Here is a 27394-nt window from a genome sequence, read left to right as displayed (position 1 = left end):
ACAAAGATAACAATGCGAATAAAAACATAAAAATGACAAAAAAGTTAGATGATTAATAATCTCCTAAATTAGATCCTGATCCTCCAAAATCACCAAAATATTTCCCAAATGTGTCATTTTCTTGCTGTCCATGTTCTTCATTTCTTTTTTTCAAAATTTTGGCTCGTTCCTTTCGTAAAATTTCGCGCATTTAGGATCACCTATTGTGCTTAAATCCATTTACAAAATTTTATTCTCCTCTTGAAGGGTTGCTAATGCTATTTGTTTTCGTCTAGTTTAAATATTTTTTTTTTGATTTTCTAATTTGAGCTGCTCATTTTGCAATGCTAGGAGTTTCATTAAATAACTTTGTTGAAGTTCAGTGGATCTTTTTTGTAATACATTTATAAGATCGCGATGCCCTTCTTTCATTGTAGATATCAATTCCAACACATTTTCGTCCCTTTTTTTCTTTAGTTTAGATTTTTTAATACCAAGAGGTCGCTGGGATGAAGTGTCGCCTGCATTTTCATCACTACTTAAATTAATTGAAAACAGAGGTAATCCAGGAGAACCTGATATTGGAGTATTTGGTGTCTAGCTATCTGATTGTGACGAGTTCAAACTTGTGACATGCATTCTTGCTGGTGCGCTCATTGGATTGATGTCACTCGAGAATTTCTCCATATCTTTCATAATACACCACACATGATCATATTTCAAGCCTTTACTAAAATCAGCATCTTGTATGAACAAATCTTTTTCTCGATTTAACTGTACGAAAAATATCCAACAATTATCTTATAAGAAATTAAACTTGTAATTTAATAAATAGTTGAATAAGAAATACTTACAATATTCTCTTCTGATGCGCCACTTAGGCGGAGAGTTTCAATTTGACGAATGCATCCCCTTACTTTTCCAACTTCATGGAGTATATTTCTCATGCGACACTGCAATGATCTTTTGTTGCGTACTTGTAGATTGTTTGGTTTGCTGATGTTGTAAACTTCTTCGATACGAGTCCAAAACTGATCTTTGGATTGATTGATACCTATTATAGGATTTTGGGATATATCAAGATACATATGACATAAGACTCTTGTTAGAGTAGGTGCACGTCGACCCAAGTGTTGGTGGAGTGTTCACAATGAAACTCTATGTATAAACAATCTATATTTTAATAATATTTGAAATTATTATTTTGACACTTCTTTATCTGTATACCCATGCATGTTGCATAGATAAAGTCCTTGAATATACAAATAGTAGAAAGAATATGAGATGCTCATATAATGAGTATCATGAAACTCATATTTGTAATACTGTATATTCTAAAAGGTTCCTAGTCGATTCAGTCGCCACTAAGAAGGATATAGGCCGCTCGAGTTCGAGACAGTATCTGCGATGTGAGTACCATGTTTCATTGGTAGGGGACATTGTGATGTCCGAACATGCAGATAGGTGCTCCTTGTAGAGTGCACTGAACAACCCTCCATAAAGGACTTTCCAAGTGGTTCTCACTTATCGAGTGGAAACGTCCTAGTTTATAGTCTTATGACCCAAGACAACATTGAGACTCTGTATGCTAGCATTGCACTTTGACTTGTTTACCGACTCTCATGGGGTCATCAGGTGGCAAGGTTGGGTGTTTAGTCGAAACATATAGGAGTCGATACATTGTAGTCGGGGATTCACCGCTTACCTTCGGGTATGGATATCCTATGTGATCTCATGTATATGTAGTTTGAAATATCTGATCAGAGTATGGTGGTAATTAAGAAAGGGGTTTTTTAGATTACGTCATCGATGCAACTACGACATGACACATAACATCAATTCATTGACAACTCTCGATATACCAATGGTTGTCGAATCGGTTGGGATATATGAGTTGAAGGGACCGTACTGTATGCTAACCATAATTGAATGGTTCTTGCAGGCACTATCATTTGATACCTAGGGAATCATGTAAGCGATGCTGCTAGGCGTTTAACATGATTAGTTGGGTACTATCAGACTTGAGTTCTGACGTTCTTATTATCAAGGAGTTGATATGTAGTATCCCGATGCCTAATTTGAGTTAATTATTGGATTAATTGTATTTCGGTGGGATCGGAAGGACCGAACCGGGTTCGGATCGTCCGAAGTTGGTTCGGATCGTCCGAAGTGGGTTCAGATCGTCCGTTCTGTTCGGAGTCAGACGAGTCATGTCATGTCAGAGTTCGGATCGTCCGATCAGGGTTCGGATCGTCCGAAGACAGGTGGCTGGACACGTGGAAGACATGCAATGTTCGGATCGTCCGAAGTGGATCGGATCGTCCGAAGTGTACCGGATCGGAGCGTCCGAAGTGGATCGGATCGTCCGATCGTTGTCTATAAATAGAAGCGCGAGGCTTCACTTTTCACTCGCCAATTCCGAGAGTTCCAGAGCGTTTTAGTCGTTTCTGATGGGTTTATAGTCTTTTCCCGAGGTTCGGGCACTAGCGGGGAGCTACTGGTTTTGTAGCGGAGCTGTGCTCTAGTTGGGGGCTAGCGGCATCAGTGGGCTGACTACGGACGCAGGTATAGTTCTGGGTTCCCTTTGAGATTTGGGAGTATCTATTAGTCTAGTTAAGGCTTTTAGATGTGGTTTAGTGATATGGTATCACTTGGATTGTAGGCTTGATTCTAGGGCTGATTGCTAGGATCTACTGGTTTGAGGTACGAAAGTACTATCCGAGATAGCAGGATTGAGTATGCTTTACTATGTGTTGCATGTTTATATGTTGCATTATTATCTGTCATAATGATGCATGGTTTATTATGCGGCATTTGCATAATCATGTTGAGCCTGATTATCTTTGAGATAGCCTGTTGAGAGGGTGCTCAGCCCTCGTTTGTTGTGGATGGTTGGACCCCGTTGGCCGACGGTGGTCAGGTCACCGGTATATCCACAGGTTTATTTTGGTATGGGAGCCACCTCCTGGTGCGACGGCGCAGAGTGCTACATACCTTGACGTCATTTACCTGAGCAGTATTTTCGATATACCCAGATCCTGGTATCCAGTACATTTTGCATACATGCATGTCATAGTCTTGTATACTCATGCTTTCGGTGCTGAGCGTTTTATGCTCACGTCCTCGGTTTATCTCTGTTTTGGACACCCTATTCGATGGGGCAGGTCTCAGGTTGGACGGTCCAGGAGGCAGTGGACAGGGAGCTGGCAGAGGTTGACCTGTAGTTGTTGGTATTTGTTCTTGGTATTTAGTTCGATCTGGTTGTTTAAGTATTTTGTACTTACAGTTTCGATTGGGTTGTATTACTGTTTTTCTGCTGTTTACCTGATTCAGTTTTAAATGTTAATTTTGCATGCTTAAGTTCTGATTAGTAGGTGATTCTGGAACGGGTCACTACATTTATGGTATCAGAGCATGCATTAAGATTTTGGGATTTAGAATTGTTCTTTTGGGTTTAATCTCTGGTAACTTTTGTAGCTAGAATGTCTGGTTTTGACGACGATGCTAGTAGTCATGGCAGCATTGGACGCTGGGGAGACCGCGACGATCGGGAGCGTCGTCGAGAGTATCGAGAACGTCGTCAACACCGTCGTGATGAGCCTCGGAGTTTTAGTATGCATCGGTTCTTGCAGATGGGGCCGAAACCTCTTTCAGGCGGTGAGACCCCGGATGTTGCGGAGAACTGGCTCGAGAGGATGGAGAGCTGCTTCAAGACTTTTCAGTGCTCGGCGGAGCAGCAGATTGATACCCTTGATTTCTTGCTGGAGAGTGGTGCGCGCATGTGGTGGAGGTCTACCTCTGCACCGATAGTTCAGCGACAGGGTCGAGTTCTTTGGGCCGATTTCCGAGCCGCTTTCATGTTGCTTTACTTTCCGCCAGCTCTTCTGCAGACCAAGGCGATTGAGCTGATCAATCTGAAGCAGGGAAGTTTGTCTGTTGATGAGTATCAGCAGAAGTTCTTTGAGTTGCTTCCATATGTTCCGCATGTCAGTGACAATGCTAGTGCCAAGTATAACCATTTTCTTCAGGGCCTCAATCAGGAGATTTATGATCGGGTTGTTGTCTGCGATGATCCGACATCGTATGAGGGCCTTGTGAATCGTTGTCGCCAGGCTGAGGGCAGTTTGCTGAGAGGTCGAGCCATGCAGTCTGCTCGTCCTACTAGTTCTTTGGGTCCCCGCGCCCAAGCATTCAAGAAGGCTGGATCTACTTCTTCTTCCTCTGGATCTGGAGGAGTTCACCATTTTGGGAAGAAGAGGGGCCCGTGTCAGCACTGCGGGAAGGATCATCCGACGGAGCGTTGTCGCAAGGTTGCGGGTGCTTGTTACAAGTGCGGTGAGTTGGGCCACATGAAGAGAGATTGTCCACAGACGGGCGGAGGATCAGGATCTGGTTCTCAGGCTTCAGTTCATCAGAGGCCACAGCAGGGACAGTCTACTCAGGGTTCTAACCTCCGACCGCGTACTCAAGGGCAGGTCTTTGCTCTTAACCAGGATCAGGCGGCTGAGGAGAACGAGAGAGTTATCGCAGGTGTGTTTTTATTATGTGGATTACCTGCTTACGTTCTCGTTGATACTGGTGCATCGCATTCATTCATATCTGCGAGGTTTGATAAGCGTCATAAGTTACCTTTCACTTCTTTGGACGTTGTGGTATCTGTTTCCACGCCGATGGGTCATTCGGTACTAGCTAAACGTCTAGTTTTGGGTTGTCCTCTAGAGTTTGAGGGTAATATTTTAACTGCTAATTTGATGATTCTTGTGATGGAGGATTTTGATTGCATTCTGGGAATAGATGTGCTGACTGTGTTTAGAGCTACTGTGGACTGTTATCAGAAGTTTGTGCATTTTCGTCCAGGTGAGGGCGACAGTTGGTTTTTCTATGGAGAGGGAGCGCGACCCCCGATGCCCGTGGTTTCTGCTCTGAAAGCCTGTCGTGCTTTAGAGTCGGGCGGGGAAGGCTACCTTATCTATGCTATTGATTCGTCCGCAGATAGTGTCGGTATCAGTGACATTCCAGTGGTTTGCGAGGGAGTTTCAGTTGACCCAAGCAAGGTGGAAGCGGTATTGAACTGGTCGCGTCCGACGACAGTAGCCGAGATCCGCAGTTTTCTGGGATTGGCTGGGTATTATCGCCGTTTCATTGCCAACTTCTCTCAGATTGCTAAGCCACTCACTCAGCTCACTCGGAAAGATGTTTCGTTTGAGTGGACATCAGAGTGCGAAGAGAGTTTCTGGGAACTTCGCAGACGTTTGACATCTGCGCCTGTTTTGGCTTTACCGTCTGGATCTGGTGGTTTCAGTGTTTACACCGATGCCTCTTTACAGGGAGCTGGCAGAGGTTGACCTGTAGTTGTTGGTATTTGTTCTTGGTATTTAGTTCGATCTAGTTGTTTAAGTATTTTGTACTTACAGATTCGATTGGGTTGTATTACTGTTTTTCCGCTGTTTACCTGATTCAGTTTTAAATGTTAATTTTGCATGCTTAAGTTCTGATTAGTAGGTGATTCTGGAACGGGTCACTACATGATAAGTAAGAATGGAGCAATTGGGGTATACTCATATAAGGACATGTTTAGTCCGAATAACATGGAGATGTGAACCCACGGCTAGTTGTATCAATGAACCATTGAGGGCCACACAAGTACTAGCTTTCTAGATCCCGTTGAGAATTATAATAGTTCAATGTGTTGAACGGCTTATAAAGGAGTTTATAAGCGTAAAGAAATTTATAAGTGAGACTTCTATAATGAGAATGTAACTTTTTATTTTAGGAAGTGTTTCTAAATTAAAAGTTGGCCAAACAAATAATGTATTTGAAAATTGTGATTTTCTGTGAGGTCCATTTACTCTAATGACAATTAATGATCAAACAATAATGGTCTGATTTAAAACTGCAGCCGAAAAAGGTTTAAAATGCTTTAAAACGAATCTCAGGGCCTAGAAAAATATTGGCATGACCTCCCCGTAAGTAGGACATCCCGAAAACTCAAGCAGCAGTTTATATCAAAATATACTCCAACTAGAGTCAATACAACAAAAATCGAAGTTAAACAACCTATAGCCGCACTGGCCAGGACTAAGCAGAAATTAAAACTGAAAGGGATCGATATACGGTGTTCAAAATCGCAACGGAAGCACAAAAGTGTTTTCAAAACATGAAAACCGAAATTTTGGTATAAAATTTTTTTTTTTTTAAAATTGAACACCATGTACTAGTTGTGCAAACATATACAAAAATCTCAACTTTCAAGCATAGGGTGTTGAGAAAATTACCTATCAATCACAAGGATTGATTTTATGGCTCCAACTAAGGTGTAAACACCTTAGCTCTTGAAGGTAGACAATCTACAAGCTCCACCTTTCTTTTGGACTCCTTTCTTCCAATCAAGCCCACCACCAACTAGGTAGATCCCCTCACATTTTGCACTAGAAAAATGTGAGGATTTTTCAAAGAGAAGATAGTGTTTTCTCCAACAAATTGAAGAACACAAAAGGAAGGAAAAATGGAGAGAATAATGAGAGAAGTTTCGGCCATGGAGGTGCAAGAATGAGGGAGGATGAGTTCTCTTGGGGTTGCAAAAAGTTGATCCATAAAGTGGCATGCCATGCCAATATTTTAATAAAAAGTAATCTCCAACCCTTCACCTCCCATGCATGCATATAATATAGTTTTTAATCAAATTAAAAACTTTGGACTAAATTTAATTATCTCAAACATATTTGAGACTAATTAAACATTACTTGAATTCACTCAAGTCCCACTAGTTTAAATAATTATTTTAATTGAGCTCTACAAGACTCAACATTATTTAATTAATCCAACACTTGAATTAATTTAATTATTTGGGCTCTACTAGGCCCACTAGTGTTTAATTAATTCAACACTTGAATTAATTTAATTTAGTCCATAATAATGTTTATGAAAATCACAATTTTCAAATACATTATTCTCTTGGCCAAATTTTAATTTAGGAACACTTCCATAAATCAAAATTTACATTTCCCTCATAGAAGTCATACTTCTATTTTTCTTTGCACTTATAAACTCATTTATAAGTCGTTCAACACATTGAACTATTTTCTCCTTTATAGAAGTCATACTTCTAATTTTCCTTACGCTTATAAACTCCTTTATAAGCCGTTCAACACATTGAACTATTTTTACTTCTCATCGGGATTTACAAAGCTAGTACTTGTGTGGCCCTCAATGGTTCATTGATACAACTAGCCGTGGGTTCACATCTCCATGTGATTCGGACTAAACATGTCCTTATACGAGCATACCCCAATTGCTCCATTCTTATTTATCAACACCTTGATAATAAGAACGTCAGAACTCAAGTCTGATAGTACCCAACCAATCATGTTAAACGCCTAGCAGCATCGCTTACATGATTCCCTAGGTATCAAATGATAGTGCCTGCAAGAACCATTCAATTATGGTTAGCGTACAGTACGGTCCCTTCAACTCATATATCCCGATCGATTCGACAACCATTGGTTTATCGAGAGTTGTCAATGAATCGATACTATGTGTCATGTTGTAGTTGCATCGATGGTGTAATCTATGAAACCCCTTTCATAATTACAACCATACTCTGGCCAGAGATTTCGATCTACATACACATGATAACACATAGGATATCCATACCCGAAGGTAAGCGGTGAATCCCCGACTACAATGCATCGACTCCTATGTGTTTCGACATAACACCCAACCTTGCCACCTGATGACCCCATGAGAGTCGGTAAACAAGTCAAAGTGTAATTCTAGCACATAGAGTCTCAATGTTGTCTCGGGTCATAAGGACTAATTCTGTACAACCATAAACCAGGACTTTTCCACTCGATAAGTGAGAACCACTTGGAAAGTCCTTTTATGGAGGGTTGTTCAGTGCACTCTACCAGGAGCACCTATCTGCATGTTCGGACATCACAATGTCCCCTACCAACGAAACATGGTACTCACATCGCAGATACTAGTCTCTAACTCGAGCGGCCTATATCCTTCTTAGTGGCGGCTGAATCGACTAGGAACCGTTTAGAATATACAGTATTACAAATATGAGTTTCATGATACTCATTATATGAGCATCTCATATTCTTTCTACTATTTGTATATTCAAGGGCTTTATCTATGCAGCTAGCATGGGTATACAGATAAAGATTTGCCAAAGTAATAATTTCAAATATTATTAAAATAAAGACTGCTTATACATAGAGTTTCATTGTGAACACTCGGCCAACACTTGGCTCGACGGGCACCTACTCTAACAAAAACTTACCCAATACTCACCAGATCGTAAATATCACAGAGTCGACTCAGAACATCACAAAACAACTAAATACTACTATAGCTACACGGGGCATCTCCCCGGAAAATAAACTACCATACAAGACTGAAACAACTCAAGACATACATATAGATTAACTGGGAGACTCCACTGAACAGAACCAAGCAATCCAACCTCAATCCCGAGCTCCACTGGCGGAACCTCGGCCTAATGCTGCAAAACGACTCGGGAGATCTACCATGATACCCAAAAGCAACCACAACAGCCCCCCAGTAAACAACTGAGGTTAGGATTCTGGTATGAAACAGTTCAACAATAACATAAATCATGCATAATCATATAATGAAATGTAATATGTGAAAGGGGATCGGTTACGGTGACCGGAAGCGCAACGAAAGTCCAAAAATTTTATTTTTTTGTAGAAAATTTCGGCCACCTCATGAAATGTGTAGCAAATACAATAAAACACAAAAATGACATTCATAGTGTGTTTAGAAATGTACCTATCAATCTTAAAAGATTGATGATGGCTCCAACTTAGTTGATATACAACTAAGCTCTTCAATGACAAGACAATCTTCCAGCTTCCTTTGAGCCCACCTTGCTCAAATATTAAGCCCACCACAAACTAGCTAGAACCACTCTAATTTTGCACTAGAAAAATTAGAGCATTTTTCAAAGAGAAGTATTTTTCATTCCTCAACACTTGAAGAAGAAAACGAGAGAAAAAACTTGGAGAGAATTAGAGAGGATTTCGGCCATTGCTATGTGAGAATGGGGGGGAGGGAGACTTGTCTTGGTCTTGCAAACAGTAGAGACAAAAGTAGCATGCCAAGCCTTGATATTTGAAAAATTTGTCTCCAACCCTTCACCTCCCATGCATGCATATATATTATATGGTTTTTAACAAATTAAAAACCATGGACTAAATTTAATTATCTCAAACACATTCGAGACTAATTAAACATTACTTGAATTTACCCAAGTCCCACTAGTTAAATAATTAATTTAAATTGAGCTCTACCCTCAATAAGATTTAATTAATTCAACACTTGAATTAATTTAATTATTTGGACTCTACTAGGTCCACTAGTGTTTAATTAATTCAACACTTGAATTAATTTAATTTAGTCCATAATAATGTTTATGAAAATCACAATTTTCAAATACATTATTCACTTGGCCAACTTTTAATTTAGGAACACTTCCATAAATTAAAATTTACATTTCTCTCATAGAAGTCATACTTCTATTTTTCCTTACACTTATAAACTCATTTATAAGTCGTTCAACACATTGAACTAGTTTCTCCTTTATAGAAGTCATACTTCTAATTTTCCTTACGCTTTTATTCTTTTATAAGCCGTTCAACACATTGAACTATTTTTACTTCTCAACGGGATCTAGAAAGCCAGCACTTATGTGGCCCTCAATGGTTCATTCATACAACTAGCCGTTGGTTCACATCTCCATGTGATTTGGACTAAACATGTCCTTATATGAGCATACCCCAATTTCTCCATTCTTACTTATCAACCCCTTGATAATAAAAACGTCAGAACTCAAGTCTGATAGTACCCAACCAACCATGTTAAACGCCTAGCAACATCGCTTACATGATTCCCTAGGTATCAAATGATAGTGCCTGCAAGAACCATTCAATTATGGTTAGCGTACAGTACGGTCCCTTCAACTCATATATCCCGAACGATTCGACAACCATTGGTATATCGAGAGTTGTCAATGAATCGATACTATGTGTCATGTCGTAGTTGCATAGATGGTGTAATCTATGAAACCCCTTTCATAATTACCACCATACTCTGGCCAGAGATTTCAACCTACATACACATGATAACACATAGGATATCCATACCCGAGGTAAGCGGTGAATCCCCGACTACAATGCATCGACTCCTATATGTTTCGACATGACACCCAACCTTGCCACCTGATGACCCCATAAGAGTCGGTAAACAAGTTAAAGTGAAATGCTAGCACATAGAGTCTCAATGTTGTCCTGGGTCATAAGGACTAATGGTGTACAACCATAAACTAGGACGTTTCCACTCGATAAGTGAGAACCACTTGGAAAGTCCTTTAATGGAGGGTTGTTCAGTGCACTCTACCAGGAGCACCTATCTGCATGCTCGGACATCACAATGTCCCCTACCAATGAAACATGGTACTCACATCGCAGATACTAGTCTCTAACTCGAGCGGCCTATATCCTTCTTAGTGGCGGCTGAATCGACTAGGAACCATTTAGAATATACAGTATTACAAATATGAGTTTCATGATACTCATTATATGAGCATCTCATATTCTTTCTACTATTTGTATATTCAAGGGCTTTATCTATGCAACTAGCATGTGTATACAGATAAAGATGTGCCAAAATAATAATTTCAAATATTACTTAAATAAAGATTGCTTATACATAGAGTTTCTGTAATAGCCGAGCCCGGTGTACGGTACGGTTTAAGTTTTGTATGTTTATTTGGGTTATGTGATTAGATGTTTAGAGTTGTGTTTTGGGTCATAGTATTATTGGTTATTGTTTTATTGAGGTGTTAGTTGGTGTTGATTGTTCGTTTCAGCGTTTCGGATCGATTTTTGTTGATTTAGTATTGTTCATTGCCGTGGCTTGAGTGCACCCGCGCTCTTAGAAGAGTGCCCCCGCGGTGTACTATTCATCATTTTGGATTTGGAAGGCCGTGGCATCACCGCACCCGCGGCAGTGCAAGGACCGCGCCCACGGTGGAGACCGCACCCGCGGTAATTGCAGCACCGCACCCGCGGTCATCGTGCATGGAATTTATTTGTTGTGCCGTGAGCTTAGCGCACCCGCGGTGCTTGTGGCAGCGCACCCGCGGTATAGGTATGGGCGAGTTTTTAAGTTACTTTTTGGAGTTGTTGGCCATACCTTATCCTCATCTTCCCCTTCATTTCCGATTTCCTCTCTATTTTCCAAGGGTTTTCTCCATTTTCTTTTGCTTCCTACCTTTGATTCTTGGATTTGTTTGGATTTTCGACTTGAGATCGACGTTCTACGTGGTATAAGGAAGCTTAGGTAAGTTTTTGGTTGAGTTCTATCATGGTTTTTGGAGATGAGATGTTATAGGTTGTTGTTATTGTTGGTTTAATGGATTATTTGACTTGAGTTTGTGGATATAGACTTGATATTGGTGTTATTTATGGATTATTGTTGTAGGTGGTGTACCAAGAGTTTAGTTGGAGGTGTTCTTTTGGTTTGTAAGTGGAATTTCATCCTTTTGCTCACATGATTGTTATATGTATTGTATTTCAAAGGTTTCAAAGTGATATTCCCTTCATTTAAACCATAGTTATGTATTGATTCGATCGTATATATATTGGAGGCATTGTATGTCTCATTTATTGAAAAGGGAATACAAGAGAAAAGATATAGTTTCCAAAGCGATTGTTTAAATGCTATTGAGAATTCAAATGTTTTATTGGATTGATTGAATCATAGTCAGAGCATTGCATGCAATTAGTTGATCAACGACCATAGGCTTTTATCCCTCACAGTTATCGATTTATATCGATGGGATATTTGCAACTACAGACAGAGATACTATTGATATCAATCCAACCATAGAAAAGAGAAAATACCATCGTATTGCTTTCTATTGCTACAGTTATTGCTACAGTATTCATGTTTCAGAGTTGATGGTATTTATGATTTCAAAGTCATGTTTTACAGAGTATACTATGTATCATTGCTATGTAGAGTTCCACTTGCTGAGTTTTATACTCATTTCAGTTATTTTCATGTGATGCAGATAAGAGTGACCGATCAGGACAGTGATCGTGGATGGGGGTCATATGCATACACCGTTGGAAGGAAGATTATTTTGTATCATTTTGGGACATGATCATAGAAATGATTGTTTTGCATTTGGTATATCATTTGAATGATTATGTATTTATTTTGTAAACATTTTTATGAAATGTATTTTGAAACTCCTTCCATATTTTAAAGAAAATTTTATTTCCACTGTATTATTTTAATGTTACGGGTCAGGGTGTCACATTTAGTGGTATCAGAGCGGTGTTCTTCGGACCAATGCATATGACTTCGTCTACTTTCAACTGTCCGGGTATGTTTTCTTTGCATCTATCTATTCATTGTTATATATTGATTGGTGTCTTGTGAGCACATTGTAGAGTATGCCACCTAAGAGGAAAGCAGTAGAGGGTGAGGATAGTTCTTCCTCTAGAGTTGTCGACGAGTTCGGCAAGTTGCTTAAGGAGCAGGATAAGGTGCATAGCGAGCAGATTCAGCAGCTCATTCGTTTGCAAGGAACTGGACAGGGTAGAGGCCAAGTGAGAGGTCAGGTTGCTCAGGCTGTTGGCACTGATGCCGTCTTTTCTGCTTTCAAGAGGATGGATCCACCGGAATTCGCAGGTAGCACCGATCCTTTAGTTGCTGTCGAGTGGGTCAAGGCTTTAGAGGCGATCTTCGATCATCTCCAGTACGAGGACAAAGACAGGATCAGTTGTGCTATTTTCATGTTGGTTAAGGCTGCCCGCATTTGGTGGAATGCGACCAAGGTTAGTGTGACTGTTGCGACATTGAAGTGGTAAGAGTTCACGGACTTGTTCTAAGACAAGTACTTTCCCGATGCACTTCGAGCGAGGAAGGTTACGGAGTTCTTGGAGCTTCGTCAGGGTAGCATGGATGTCGGTCAGTATATTCTGAAGTTCGAGGAGGGTTGCCTTTTTGCTCCGTACATTGCTTCCAATGACAAAGATAAAGGCGCTCACTTCATTCGAGGCCTTAGAGCTGAGATTCGTCGTGATATCAACATGTCCAAGGCCGTGACTTTCAAGGAGATCGTATCCAAGGAATTGTTGGCCGAGTAGGATGAGAAGGATATCACCAGAGAGAGGCAGGAGAGGCATCAAGCTGTTGCTCAGAGAAACCAGGGCTCGAATCAGAGGGGCAGGGATCGTTTCAAGGGCAAGGGCAAGATGGAGTCGAGTCCTAGACCACCGCCCGTTTCAGTTGATCCCGAGAAGCCACTGTGTCCTAAGTGTGGCAAGCATCATCGAGGAGAGTGTAGACTTGGCACTCATTCTTGCTATCGTTGTGGCACAGCAGTCCACGTTGCCAGAGATTGTCCCCGAGGAGCTAACCAAGGGAAGGTGCAGGGTCGTATCTTTACGATGACGAAGGAAGGTATTAATCATGATTCTTCATTGATCTCTAGTACTATTTTGATTTCAGGTAGAGTAGCTACGACTTTGATAGATATTGGTGCTACTCATTCTTTTATGTCTGAATTGTTTTTGAGATCTTTGGGTATAGTTCCTTATATTCTTCCCCTCCAGCTTAGTGTTGTTTTGCCTTCGGGAGATGTCTTGTGCCCGACATCGATTGTGTTTGCGTGCCCTATTCGTATTGGGGAGCGAGTTGTCTTCGCTGATTTGATTGTTATCCCTATGGTTGCCTTTGATGTTATTCTTGGAATGGATTGGCTTTCGACTTACCGTGCAGTTATCGATTGTGTTGCTAAGAAGGTGACTTTTGCAGATGATGGCCAGGGAGGAGTTCTCGCCAGCTCAGGTACTTCGCTGGTCCTTCCTTTTATTTCTTGTCTTGAGGCTGAGAAGTTGATGTGTTTCTGGCTTCTATTGTGGATGTGGAAAGACTGATTAAGTTGAATATAGATGATATCGATGTTGTGAGGGAGTTTGCTGATGTGTTTGAGGATGATGTTCCGGGTTTGCCGCCGGATAGGGATGTTGAGTTTTCGATCGATTTAGCTCCAGGTACGGTTCCTATTTCTAAGGCTCCGTACAGGATGGCTCCTACTGAGATGAAGGAGTTGAAGGCGCAATTGCAGGATCTAGTGGACAAGGGTTTCATTCGACCGAGTTCTTCGCCTTGGGGAGCTCCGGTTCTTTTTGTCAAGAAGAAGGATGGTTCTTTGCGTCTGTGTATCGACTACAGAGAGCTCAACAAAGTGACTGTCAAGAACAAGTATCCGTTGCCACGGATAGATGATTTGTTTGATCAGCTTCATGGCGCCACTGTCTTCTCGAAGATTGATTTTCGGTCTGGCTACTATCAGTTGAAGGTTAGGGAGTCTGATATCCCTAAGACAGTGTTCCGGACCAGGTACGGTCACTATGAGTTTCTCGTGATGTCGTTTGGTCTGACCAATGCCCCGTCAGTCTTCATGGATCTGATGAACCGTGTGTTCAAGCCTTATCTGGATAGCTTCGTCATTGTATTTATCGATGATATCTTGATCTATTCCAAGACCAGAGAGCTTCATGCAGAGCATCTCAGAGTTGTGCTTCAGTTGTTGCGAGAGAAGAGGTTGTTTGCCAAATTGAAGAAGTGTGAGTTTTGGCTGGATCAGATTTCTTTCCTAGGCCATGTTGTTTCGAGGGATGGCATTGCTGTTGATCCATTGAAGATAGAGGCGATTCAGAATTGGCCTATTCCTACTTCTGTTTCAGAGGTACGCAGTTTCCTTGGTTTGGCGGGTTACTATCTTCGTTTCATTTCAGATTTTTCCAAGATTGCCCTGCCATTGTCCAATCTGACGAGGAAGACTGTGAAGTTCGAGTGGTCTTTTGATTGCCAGAGTGCATTTCAGGAGTTGAAGGATAGATTGACGACAGCTCCTGTTCTTTCATTGCCCAGTGGTTCTGAGGATTTTGTTGTCTATACCGATGCGTCGAAGAGAGGCCTTGGTGCAGTGCTGATGCAGCGAGGTAAGGTCATTGCCTATGCTTCTCGCCAGTTGAAAGACTATGAGAAGAATTATTCGACGCACGATTTGGAGCTAGCAGCTGTGGTTTTTGCCCTGAAGATTTGGAGACATTACTTGTATGGCGAAAAGTGTGAGATCTTCACAGACCACAAGAGTTTGAAGTATCTGTTTTCCCAGAAAGAGCTCAATATGCGACAGAGGAGGTGGTTAGAGCTTGTCAAAGATTATGATGTGACGATTAGTTACCACCCAGGGAAAGCGAATGTTGTGGCCGATGCTTTGAGCCGTAAGTCGAGTGCTTCATTGAGTTCTTTGATTCAGAGGCCATTGTTGATGGATTTGCAGAGAGAGGAGATTGATCTGGTAATTCCAGGTACCATTGCTCGTCTTTCAGCGTTGGTTATTCGGGCTACATTGACGGACAGGATCCGTAGAGAGCAGGCGACTGATTTGCAGTTGGCAGAGTTGAGAGCTAGAGCTGAGGAGAGGGGTAACTCAGAGTTTGGTTCGAATGGAGATGGTTTGGTGACTTTTAGAGGCCGTATTTGTGTTCCTATTGGCGACGATATTCGACTAGACATTCTGACAGAGGCTCATACCGCGCCATATTCGATTCATCCAGGCAGTACGAAGATGTATCAGGATCTTCGTCGACTCTATTGGTGGCCAGGTATGAAGAAAGATATTGCTTTGTTCATTTCTCAGTGCCTTACTTGTCAGCAGGTGAAGATTGAGCACCAGAGACCTGCTGGGACATTGCTATCATTGCCGATTCCTCAGTGGAAGTGGGAGCACATTACGATGGATTTCGTGACTGGTCTTCCCAGAGTTCAGAGAGGTTATAATTCCATTTGGATCATCGTTGATCGATTGACCAAGTCAGCGCACTTTCTCCCAGTCAAGACGGCGTACTCCATGAATCAGTATGCCGAGGATTATATTGCAGAGATTGTTAGACTTCATGGTGTGCCTGTGTTGATTGTGTCTGATCGTGACCCCAGATTTACTTCAGAGTTTTGGAAGAGTCTGCACAGAGCTATGGGATCACGGTTAGCGTTCAGTACAACTTATCACCCTCAGAGCGACGGTCAGTCAGAGAGAGTCATTCAGATTCTTGAGGATATGCTCAGAGCTTGTACTATTGATTATTCTCGTAGCTGGGATTCTAAATTGCCACTTGTGGAGTTCACGTACAACAATAGCTACTAGGCGTCGATTGGGATGGCACCGTATGAGGCACTTTATGGCAGGAAGTGCAGATCTCCTTTGTTTTGGGATGAGGTTGGTGAGAGGAAGATGTTGGGTCCCGAGTTGGTCCAGCAGACAGCCGATGTTGTTGCAGTTATCCGTGAGAGGATGAAGACTGCTCAGTCGAGACAGAAGAGCTATGCAGATGTTCGTCGTAGACCTTTGCAGTTCGAGGTTGGCGATCACGTGTTCCTTAAGATTGCACCCCTCAAGGGTGTGATGAGATTTGGTAAGAAGGGCAAGTTGAGTCCGAGATTTATTGGCCCTTTTGAGATATTGGACAGAGTTGGTGACAGAGCCTACAGATTAGCCCTACCGCCCGATCTTGATAGAGTCCACAATGTGTTTCATGTTTCGATGCTCAGGAAGTATATTGCAGATCCTTCCCATGTTCTTCACCATGAGCCATTGGACTTGACGCCGAATTTGACTTACCAAGAGATTCCGATTCAGATTCTGGATCGCACAGTTAGAGTATTGAGGAACAAAGAGATCGGCATCGTTAAAGTCCTTTGGAGGAACCATTTGATCGAGGAGGCTACGTGGGAACCAGAGGATGAGATGAGAGAGAAGTATCCTGAGTTGTTCGTGCAGTGACGTCAATTTCGCGGACGAAATTCCTCTAAGGAGGGGAGATTGTAATAGCCGAGCCCGGTGTACGGTACGGTTTAAGTTTTGTATGTTTATTTGGGTTATGTGATTAGATGTTTAGAGTTGTGTTTTGGGCCATAGTATTATTGGTTATTGTTTTATTGAGGTGTTAGTTGGTGTTGATTGTTCGTTTCAGCGTTTCGGATCGATTTTTGTTGATTTAGTACTGTTCATTGCCGTGGCTTGAGTGCACCCGCGCTCTTAGAGGAGTGCCCCCGCGGTGTACTATTCATCATTTTGGATTTGGAAGGCCGTGGCATCACCGCACCCGCGGCAGTGCAAGGACCGCGCCCGCGGTGGAGACCGCACCCGCGGTAATTGCGCCACCGCACCCGCGATCATCGTGCATGGAATTTATTTGTTGTGCCGTGAGCTTAGCGCACCCGCGGTATAGGTATGGGCGAGTTTTTAAGTTACTTTTTGGAGTTGTTGGCCATACCTTATCCTCATCTTCCCCTTCATTTCCGATTTCCTCTCTATTTTCCAAGGGGTTTCTCCATTTTCTTTTGCTTCCTACCTTTGATTATTGGATTTGTTTGGATTTTCGACTTGAGATCGACGTTCTACGTGGTATAAGGAAGCTTAGGTAAGTTTTTGGTTGAGTTCTATCATGGTTTTTGGAGATGAGATGTTATAGGTTGTTGTTATTGTTGGTTTAATGGATTATTTGACTTGAGTTTGTGGATATAGACTTGATATTGGTGTTATTTATGGATTATTGTTGTAGGTGGTGTACCAAGAGTTTAGTTGGAGGCGTTCTTTTGGTTTGTAAGTGGAATTTCATCCTTTTGCTCACATGATTGTTATATGTATTGTATTTCAAAGGTTTCAAAGTGATATTCCCTTCATTTAAACCATAGTTATGTATTGATTCGATCGTATATATATTGGAGGCATTGTATGTCTCATTTATTGAAAAGGGAATACAAGAGAAAAGATATAGTTTCCAAAGCGATTGTTTAAATGCTATTGAGAATTCAAATGTTTTATTGGATTGATTGAATCATAGTCAGAGCATTGCATGCAATTAGTTGATCAACGACCATAGGCTTTTATCCCTCACAGTTATCGATTTATATCGATGGGATATTTGCAACCACAGACAGAGATACTATTGATATCAATCCAACCATAAAAAAGAGAAAATACCATCGTATTGCTATCTATTGCTACAGTTATTGCTACAGTATTCATGTTTCAGAGTTGATGGTATTTATGATTTCAAAGTCATGTTTTACAGAGTATACTATGTATCATTGCTATGTAGAGTTCCACTTGCTGAGTTTTATACTCATTTCAGTTATTTTCATGTGATGCAGATAAGAGTGACCGACCAGGACAGTGATCGTGGATGGGGGTCATATGCATACACCGTTGGAAGGAAGATTATTTTGTATCATTTTGGGACATGATCATAGAAATGATTGTTTTGCATTTGGTATATCATTTGAATGATCATGTATTTATTTTGTAAACATTTTTATGAAATGTATTTTGAAACTCCTTCCATATTTTAAAGAAAATTTTATTTTCGCTGTATTATTTTAATGTTACGGGTCAGGGTGTCACAGTTTCATTGTGAACACTCGGCCAACACTTGGCTCGACGGGCACCTACTCTAACAATATGCAATGCATGAAAGGCTCAAAGAATAACCGGAATAACAGGAGCCAACAAACGGTACGATAACAACTGGAATAATGCTCGAGCAACAACACAGGGGAGCTACATTGTCATGCAACTAAACCGCCCTGCCAAGTATGCGAGGTATGCCAAGCTGTGCTGAATAACACCCCTTACTCGGCCTCCATACAGTTGATACGATATAACAGGATGGCACAAAAATACGAACTATATGACACAATCCCAGCGCTCACCTCAAAAGGCTGCACAACCACGAGATTGTTCAATCACATCTACTGTCTCATGTGTATAGGCCTATCAGCCACACAATGATCTCGAGATAAACAACAGTGCCAGATAACAACGGATATCAACAATGGGCTAACAAGAACGATAGGCTCAACATGAATGTCATAACTGTATGCCCGATGATAAATGCCAATAATATGTAATAAACATATATCACAACGAAGACATTTAACATATTACAACAGTCAACAAATCATAAACAAGATCAGTGCAACACAAAATGACAATTAAACATAATTTATGATTTACCGTCGTATGTTACCGAACTGTAACATACCTAAACCAAATCTAAAATCACAACAAGCTCAACTTTAATCTCCTCGACCTAACAATGATAAAAACATGTCGAATAATTCACAATTCGCCAATAAAATTAAATTAATCCAACTTATTGATTTTTAATTATCAAAACTTAATTTCCAAATCAATTTAAAAAATTCTGAAATTTCAACTAAATAACCATAATTATCCAAAATAGTCACACGATTAACTCGATACTAATTCACAAACTCTTCGATTTAAACCTCAAAGCTCTCCAACAATCGAACTTACAATATAAACCCAATATATACGTCAATATAATGCATTAAAATCGACAAAGCGAAATTAAATCGAAACGAGTAAAATTACACTTCGGGGCAGCCTACTTATGCACCGAAAAATCTGGAATTGGAACCAAAATTATCAAGATCGAAGTATAACTACTCTCTAGCAGTCCAATGTTGCTACTCGTCGGAAAACACTATTCACGACCAAAAACCAAACTGAAAACTAGCTGGAAAACGTAGGAACAACAAGGTAAGATTTAAGCTTCAAATCCTTGCTCAATATACTCCAAAGAACCAAGAAAAACCAAGCAATAGCTCACCTTAAATCGAACAAGAAACTCGAACAGGAGCAGTCCCAAAACAGGGTTCGATTGGGGTTGAAACGAGCATCAAAAGTTGCAATTCATGGTTCAAAACGAAGCTACTGAAGTAAGGAAGAAAACCCCTCAAACCGTTCGAGATTTCGACGCTGGGCGGGAAAGTTATGGCTTCTCCAATATGAAGGTGTTGAAAGTGACGAAAATGGAGGTGACGGGAATGGGTTTGGGAAATTGGTAGAGTAGATGCTACCTGTGGGGACAGTGTCCTCACAGGATCTCAGCCATTGATTTTACATGGTGATTAAATCTGGGCCTTTGATCACTTCATGGGGTGTATGTGTGTTTAAATCTGGACCTTTGATCACCTCATGGGGGCAGTGCCTCACAAGGTAGGGTGAAATAAACCTGGGAAATTGGCTTCTTCTCTCTCTCAAAGATAAGTTGTGTGTATGTATATGTATATTAGTTACTAAAAAAAATAGTAACACATGCCCAATAAAATCCCGGTTTTGCATTAATCTTGCTCCCGTGTGTTATTTAAACTCTATATGTATTTTATATCGTTAAATTCTCCGATATTCTAAAATACATATTTTTAACACACCTACAAAAATTATTTGGCATAAATAATTATTTTAATTTACAACTCAATAATTATTCTAATTATGCCAAAATTACCGGATAATTAATTTCAGGACCTTACATTTCTCCACCCCTTAAAACAAATTTTGTCCTCGAAATTTCTGTTATACACACACATCTTACACACGATACAAAACCAACAATACATTACTAATTATCAAACAGATATGGATAAGATGCTCTCATCTTCTCTTCTGTTTCCCACGTTGATTCTTCTACACCATGCCTCGACCATTGAACACGTACCAGTGGAATAACTTTATTGCGTAAAACTTTATCTTTACGATCCAAGATACAAACAGGATACTCAGTATAAGATAGAGAAGGGTCGATTTCAACCTCATCAGGCTGAATCATATGAGACGGATCAGGCTCATACTTACGCAACATAGAAACATGGAAAACATCGTGGATGCCAGACAATGACTGGGGCAAATCCAAACGATAAGCGCAAGTCCCAATACGCTCAAAAATCTCGTAGGGACCAACGAAACGAGGTGATAACTTACCCCTCATGTCAAAACGAACAACACCTCTAAACGGAGAGATTCTCAGAAACACAAAATCTCTAACTTGAAATTCTAGAGGTCTACGACGTCTGTTAGCATAACTGCTTCTTACCAAATTCATCCCAACAAAGAGGTGATCGACATCGCCTGCCATACAAAGCTTCAAAAGGAGCCATACCAATAGTCACCTGGAAACTATTGTTATATGAAAATTCTACTAGTGGTAAAGGTTCTTGCCAACTGTCTTTACAATCCATGACTACAGCTCGAAGCAGATCCTCGAGTGTCTGGATTGAACGCTCTGTCTGACCATCAGTCTGAGGATGGTAAGCAGTACTCATCGCAAGCCGTGTACCCATTTCTTTTTTGAGAAACTAGTCCAAAATTTTGATGTGAATCTAGGGTCACGATCTGAGACTATTGCAACTAGAACTCCATGAAGTCTCACAACATTTTCAATATACAGACGAGCCATTTTCTTATACGAATATGTCCTCTCATACGGAAAAAAGTGTGCCGATTTAGATAATCTATCGACAATCACCCAAATGGCATCGAAATGACAAGAAGTACATGGCAAATGCGTGACAAAATCCATAGCTACGTGCTCCCAGTTCCACTGAGGAACCTCAAAGCTATGCAATAATCCTTCCGGTCTCATTCGTTCCGCTTTGACTTGCAACCTAACCATACATGTCCTCCGATTATATCTTCTAAATCGTCCACACTAACAATCCACCCCTTCTGCTTTCTTTAAAAGATTCTGAACAGTTCCTGTAGGTTGAGCACCCCTTTCAAGGAAGTATAGAATAGCAGGAACATTTAAATAAGTTTGATTCTTCATTGGATCATAAAACCCCACTTTTCTAAGATCTTTTCCTTCTCTTCGGGATCGAACATCAATTGCAACGATTCGATAGACGGCTCATGACATATCATACAACGAGACACAAACTCAGCCACATCCTTTTTCATATTCTTCCACCAAAACTGAGGCCGTAGAATATGATACATTTTCCTTCCTCCTGGGTGGATACTATATCGAGTAAAATGAGCTTCTTTAAGGATGGATGTACGCAATTCAGAAATATCTGAGACAACCAATCTACCATTCAACCGAAGAGAATCATCTGAGTGAATTGAGTAACCATATTGATGTTCTTGAGATACTAACTCATAAGATTTCAGAACTCGATCATCAGTTTTCTGAGCTCACTTTACAATCTGAATCAACTCTGGCTCAACAGAAATCTGTTATACACAAACAATATTAACTTGGATTTGAAAATCCAAACCAGAGGAGAAAATATCCTCTCGTAACTTAGAAACACGAATCGAGGAAAAATTAACATCAACAACCTTACGACTCAAAGCATCGGCAATGACATTCACTTTTCCCGGATGATACTGGATCTCACAATCATAATCTTTCAAAGATCCATCCAACGTCTCTGTCTCATATTCAGATCTGACTGAGAGAACAAATACTTCAAGCTTTTGTGATCAGAATAGATTACAAATTACTCCCCAAACAAATAATGTCTCCAAATCTTGAGAACAAAAACGATAGCAGCTAACTCCAAGTTATGAACAGGATACTTAGACTCATGCGATTTCAACTAACGAGAACCATAGGCCACAACTCTGCCATGCTGCATCAGAGCACAACCTAGACCTCGATTAGATGCATCGGTGCAAACCACAAATCCTCCAGAACCACTTGGAATGGTGTGCAGAAGTCAATCTTTTCTTCAACTCGACAAAACTTGACTCACATTCATCAGACCAAATGAATATCTGATTTTTCTGAGTCAGTTGAGTGATAGGTCTAGCAATATTTGAGAAATTTTCAATAAATCTCCAGTAATAACCAGCTAAACCCATGGAACTATGAATCCCTGGCACATTGGTCGGTCGTGCCCAGTTCAGAACTGCTTCCACTTTACTTTGATCGACAGAAATACCATGTTGAGATATGACACGGCCCAGAAATACCACTTTATCTAACCAAAACTCACACTTGGATAGCTTGGCATACAACTGCTTCTTTTGAAGAATTCGAAGAACTAATCTCAAATGTTTGGCATGCTCTTCCTCGGACTTGGAATAAACAAGAATATCATCGATGAATACAATCACAAAACGATCGAGATATTTACGAAATACTCGATTCATCAAGTCCATAAACACAGCAGGAGCATTGATCAAACCAAAAGGCATAACCAAAAATTCGAAGTGTCTGTATCTCGTGCGAAAAGCTGTTTTCGGCACATCTTCTTGTCTAACTCGCACTTGATGGTACCCAAAACAGAGATCAATCTTAGAATATACCGAAGTACCTTGCAACTGATCAAATAAGTCATCAATCCTAGGGAGTGAATATTTATTCTTGACGGTAAACATATTCAGTTGCTGATAATCAATACACATCCACATCGTTCCATCTTTCTTCTTGACAAATAGAATCGGTGCAACCCACGGTGAAGAACTCGGACGAATATACCTTTACTCAACAAATCCTGTAATTGTTCTTTCAGTTTTTTCAGCTCAACAAGGGCTAAACGATATGGTGCTCGAGATATGGGTTCCGTTCCTGGCATTAATTCGATACTGTACTCAACTTCTCGTTCTGGTGGAAAACCAGGAATCTCTTCTGGAAACACATCAGGAAACTCACAGGCTACAGGAATATCAGAAATCCGTCGCTCATCTTGCAATAGATCCACAACATAAACCAGAAAACCTTCATGACCAGAATCTAACAATCGATTCATCTCAATGGCAGAAACTAGAGGAATCTTGGCTTGAGAATCAAGACCATAGAAATTCCATTTAGGAGCAAAGCTATGTCTGAAACGAATTATTCCTCGATAACAGTCAACAGTGGCACGATTTGCAGTCAAAACATCCATACCAACGATACAATCAAAGTCATGCATAGGTAGAACTATGAGATTCAGATATAGAACGTTTTCATCGTGAAACAAAATCACATGGAACAACACATTAATAGTGATAATCATTTTTCTCATCGGAGTAGCAACAGATAGATTGAAATTCATACTATTGATACGAAGATAATGCGAAACAACGAATGCATGAGAAACAAAGGAATGAGATGCTCCAGTATCAAACAACACTCATGCTCTAAAACCACATAGAGTACAGTTACCAGTAATGACAGTACCTGGAGCTGCCTGAGCCTCATCCTCAGTCAAAGCAAATACATGAACAGATGACTGATTCTGTTGACCACCTTGCCCTCTGCTCTGATGCGAAGGGCGACTAGGTTGATGGGAAGACTGGGACGCTGCTGGTATTCTATTCTTTGAGCTCCACTACCTGCCTCGGCTGATTTCCCCGTCTTACTAGGACAGACTCGAGGAAAATGACCCGGCTGACCACAATTATTACAAACCCCTTGAACTCCAACACTATGATTACTGGAATGCTTGCCCCCACAGTGATCATAATAAGGTCCACTGTAACGATATCCACCATGGTTCCCTGAACTCCCTAAACTCGAAGAACTAGAACCAGGCTTCTTAAATTGCTTCCCACGCGGACGAAGAGATGCAGAACCAGATGAACTGAATTTTTGCCTCCCCGACTGATGATGTTGGGTAGGAACTCGATTGCCACTCCTCTTAAGGCTAGCTTCAGCCCTTTTTGCTATTTCCACTGCTTCAAGATAATTCACTGGCTTACTGGTAGAAACAAAAAGGTGCAGATGATCGTTCAATCCTTCAATGAAACTTTCAACAACCGCAAACTGACTCGCAGCAACATGAGGAGCATATCTCAGCATAGCATAAAAAGAAATTGCATACTCCGCAACTAACATATCGCCTTGTTTCAGGTTACGAAACTCAGAAGCCTTAGAACTGTAGAATGATGCAGGACAGTAACTTTCCTTAAACTTCAGCTTGAATATATCCCATGATGGAATGATCGTCTGAGCATCTAAGGTCATCAATGTAGTAGACCACCACATTTTGGCACGATCTTTCAACTGATGCACAGCTAATCTCAATCGACACTCTGGAGGATACTCAATCAAATCAAACAATTCCTCAATCTCAGAAATCCATAACTCAGCTTTCTCAGCTCCCTCCGAACCACTAAATCGAGGTGGATGCATAGAATGAAAACGCGTAACTAACTCATCCATCCTAAGCTTCTCTAACTGATCAACAACTTGATCCACAAAAGTATCATCAACAACACGGACACGAAGTCTACCACGTCCACGACCTCGACCACGACCTCGACCTCGACCTCGAGCTAAAGGAATCTCATCAACAGGAATTTCTCCACCTCCATCCATTCTATACGATAAAACACCAAACAATTAAAATGGAAGTAAAAAAATCATATAATCACATAAGTATGTTGCCAATTATCATACACATGCGCAACAACCATTTTAGTGCCAAGACTCAAGTGTTCTAGACTCTAGTTTGAGCGTATCCCAGTTTACGCTCTGTACCAAGATGTGATGCCCATTTACTCTAATGATAATTAATGATCAAACAATAATGGTTTGATTTAAAACTGCAACGGAAATTGTTTAAAATGCTTTAAAACGAACCTCAGGGCTTAGAAAAATTTCGGCATGACCTCCCCGTAAGTAAGATATCCCGAAAACTCAAGCAGCAGTTTATATAAAAATATACTCCAACTAGAGTCAATAAAACAAAAACCGAAGTTAAACAACCTATAGCCGCACAGGACAGGACTAAGCAGAAATTAAAACTTATCCAATACTCACCAGATCATAAATATCACAGAGTCGACTCAGAACATCACAAAACAACCAAATAGTACTATAGCTACATGGGGCATCTCCCCGGCAAATAAACTACCATACAAGACTGAAACAACTCAAGACATACATATAGACTAACTGGAAGACTCCACTGAACAGAACCAAGCAATCCAACCTCAATCCCGAGCTCACTGGCGGAAACTCGGCCTGATGCTGCAAAAAGACTCGGGAGATCTACCATGGTGTCCAAAAACAACCACAGCAGCCCCCTCAGTAAACAACTGAGGTTAGGATTCTGGTATGAAACAGTTCAACAATAACAACAATAACATAAATCATGCATAATCATATAATGAAATGTAATATACAATACATGAAAGGCTCAACGAATAACCGGAATAACAGGAGCCAACAAACGGTACGATAACAACTGGAATAATGCTCGAGCAACAACACAGGGGAGCTACATCGTCATGCAGCTAAACTGCCCTGCCAAGTATGCGAGGTATGCCAAGCTGTGCTGAATAACACCCCTTACTCGGCCTCCATACATCTAATACGATATAACAGGATGGCACAACAAAACAAACTAGATGACTCAATCCCAACGCTCACCTCAAAAGGCTGCACTAACCACGGGATTGTTCAATCACATCTACGGTCTCATGTGTATAGGCCTATCAGCCACACAATGATCCCGAGGTAAACAACAGTGCCAGATAACAACGGATATCAACAATGGGCTAACAAGAATGATAGGCTCAATATGAGTTTCATAACTGTATGCCCGATGCTAAATGCCAATAATATGTCACAATAATAAACATATATCACAACGAAGACGTTTAAAATATTACAACAGTCAACAAATCATAAACAAGATCAGTGCAACACAAAATGACAATTAAACATAATTTATGTTTTACCGTCGTATGTTACCGAACTGTAACATACCTAAACCAACTCTAAAATCACAACAAGCTCAACTTTAATCTCCTTGACCTAACAATGATAAAAATAGGTCGAATAATTCACAATTCGCCAATGAAACTAAATTAATCCAAATTATTGATTTTTAATTATTAAAACTTAATTCCCAAATCAATTTCAACAATTATGAAATTTCAACTGAATAACCGTAATTCTCAAAAATAATCACACGATTAACTCGATACTAATTCACAAACTCTTCGATTTATACCTCAAAGCTCTCCAACGATCGAACTTACAATATAAACCCAATATATACGTCAATATAATGCATTAAAATCGACAAAGCGAAATTAAATCGAAACGAGTAAAATTACACTTTGGGGAAGCCTACTTATGCACCGAAAAATCTGAAATTGGATCCAAAATTACCAAGATCGAAGTATAACTAGTCGCTAGCGGTCCAATGTTGCTCCTCGCCGGAAAAGACGTCGGAAACACTATTCACGACCAAAAACCGAACTGAAAACTAGCTGGAAAACGCAGGAACAACAAGGTAAGATTAAGCTTCAAATCCTTGCTCAATATACTCCAAAGAACCAAGAAAAACCAAGCAATAGCTCACCTAAAATCAAAAAAGAAACTCGAACAGGAGCAGTCCCGAAACAGGGTTCGATTGGGGCTGAAACGAACATCAAAAGTTGCGATTCGTGGTTCAAAATGAAGCTACTGAAGTAAGGAAGAAAACCCCTCAAACCATTCGAGATTTCGACGCCGGACGGGAAAGTTATGGCTTCTCCAATATGAAGGTGTTGAAA

General features: G+C 40.6%; 1 long non-coding RNA gene across 1 annotated transcript; it reads right to left on the bottom strand.

Annotated features, from left to right (window-relative positions):
* Positions 1-8320: 8320 nt before the first annotated feature.
* On the bottom strand, positions 8321-26871 carry LOC140807777 (uncharacterized). The gene is made up of 3 exons (XR_012112758.1): positions 26848-26871; positions 19137-19184; positions 8321-8509 (listed from the first exon to the last, which is right to left on the bottom strand). It is a non-coding gene; the product is annotated as an uncharacterized lncRNA (long non-coding RNA).
* Positions 26872-27394: the final 523 nt, after the last annotated feature.

Source organism: Primulina eburnea, chromosome 12 (assembly GCF_022965805.1).
Source record: "Primulina eburnea isolate SZY01 chromosome 12, ASM2296580v1, whole genome shotgun sequence".
NCBI lineage: Eukaryota > Viridiplantae > Streptophyta > Magnoliopsida > Lamiales > Gesneriaceae > Primulina > Primulina eburnea.
Note: the sequence above shows the minus strand (reverse complement) of the source record. Positions and strands in the feature narration are given on the sequence as shown.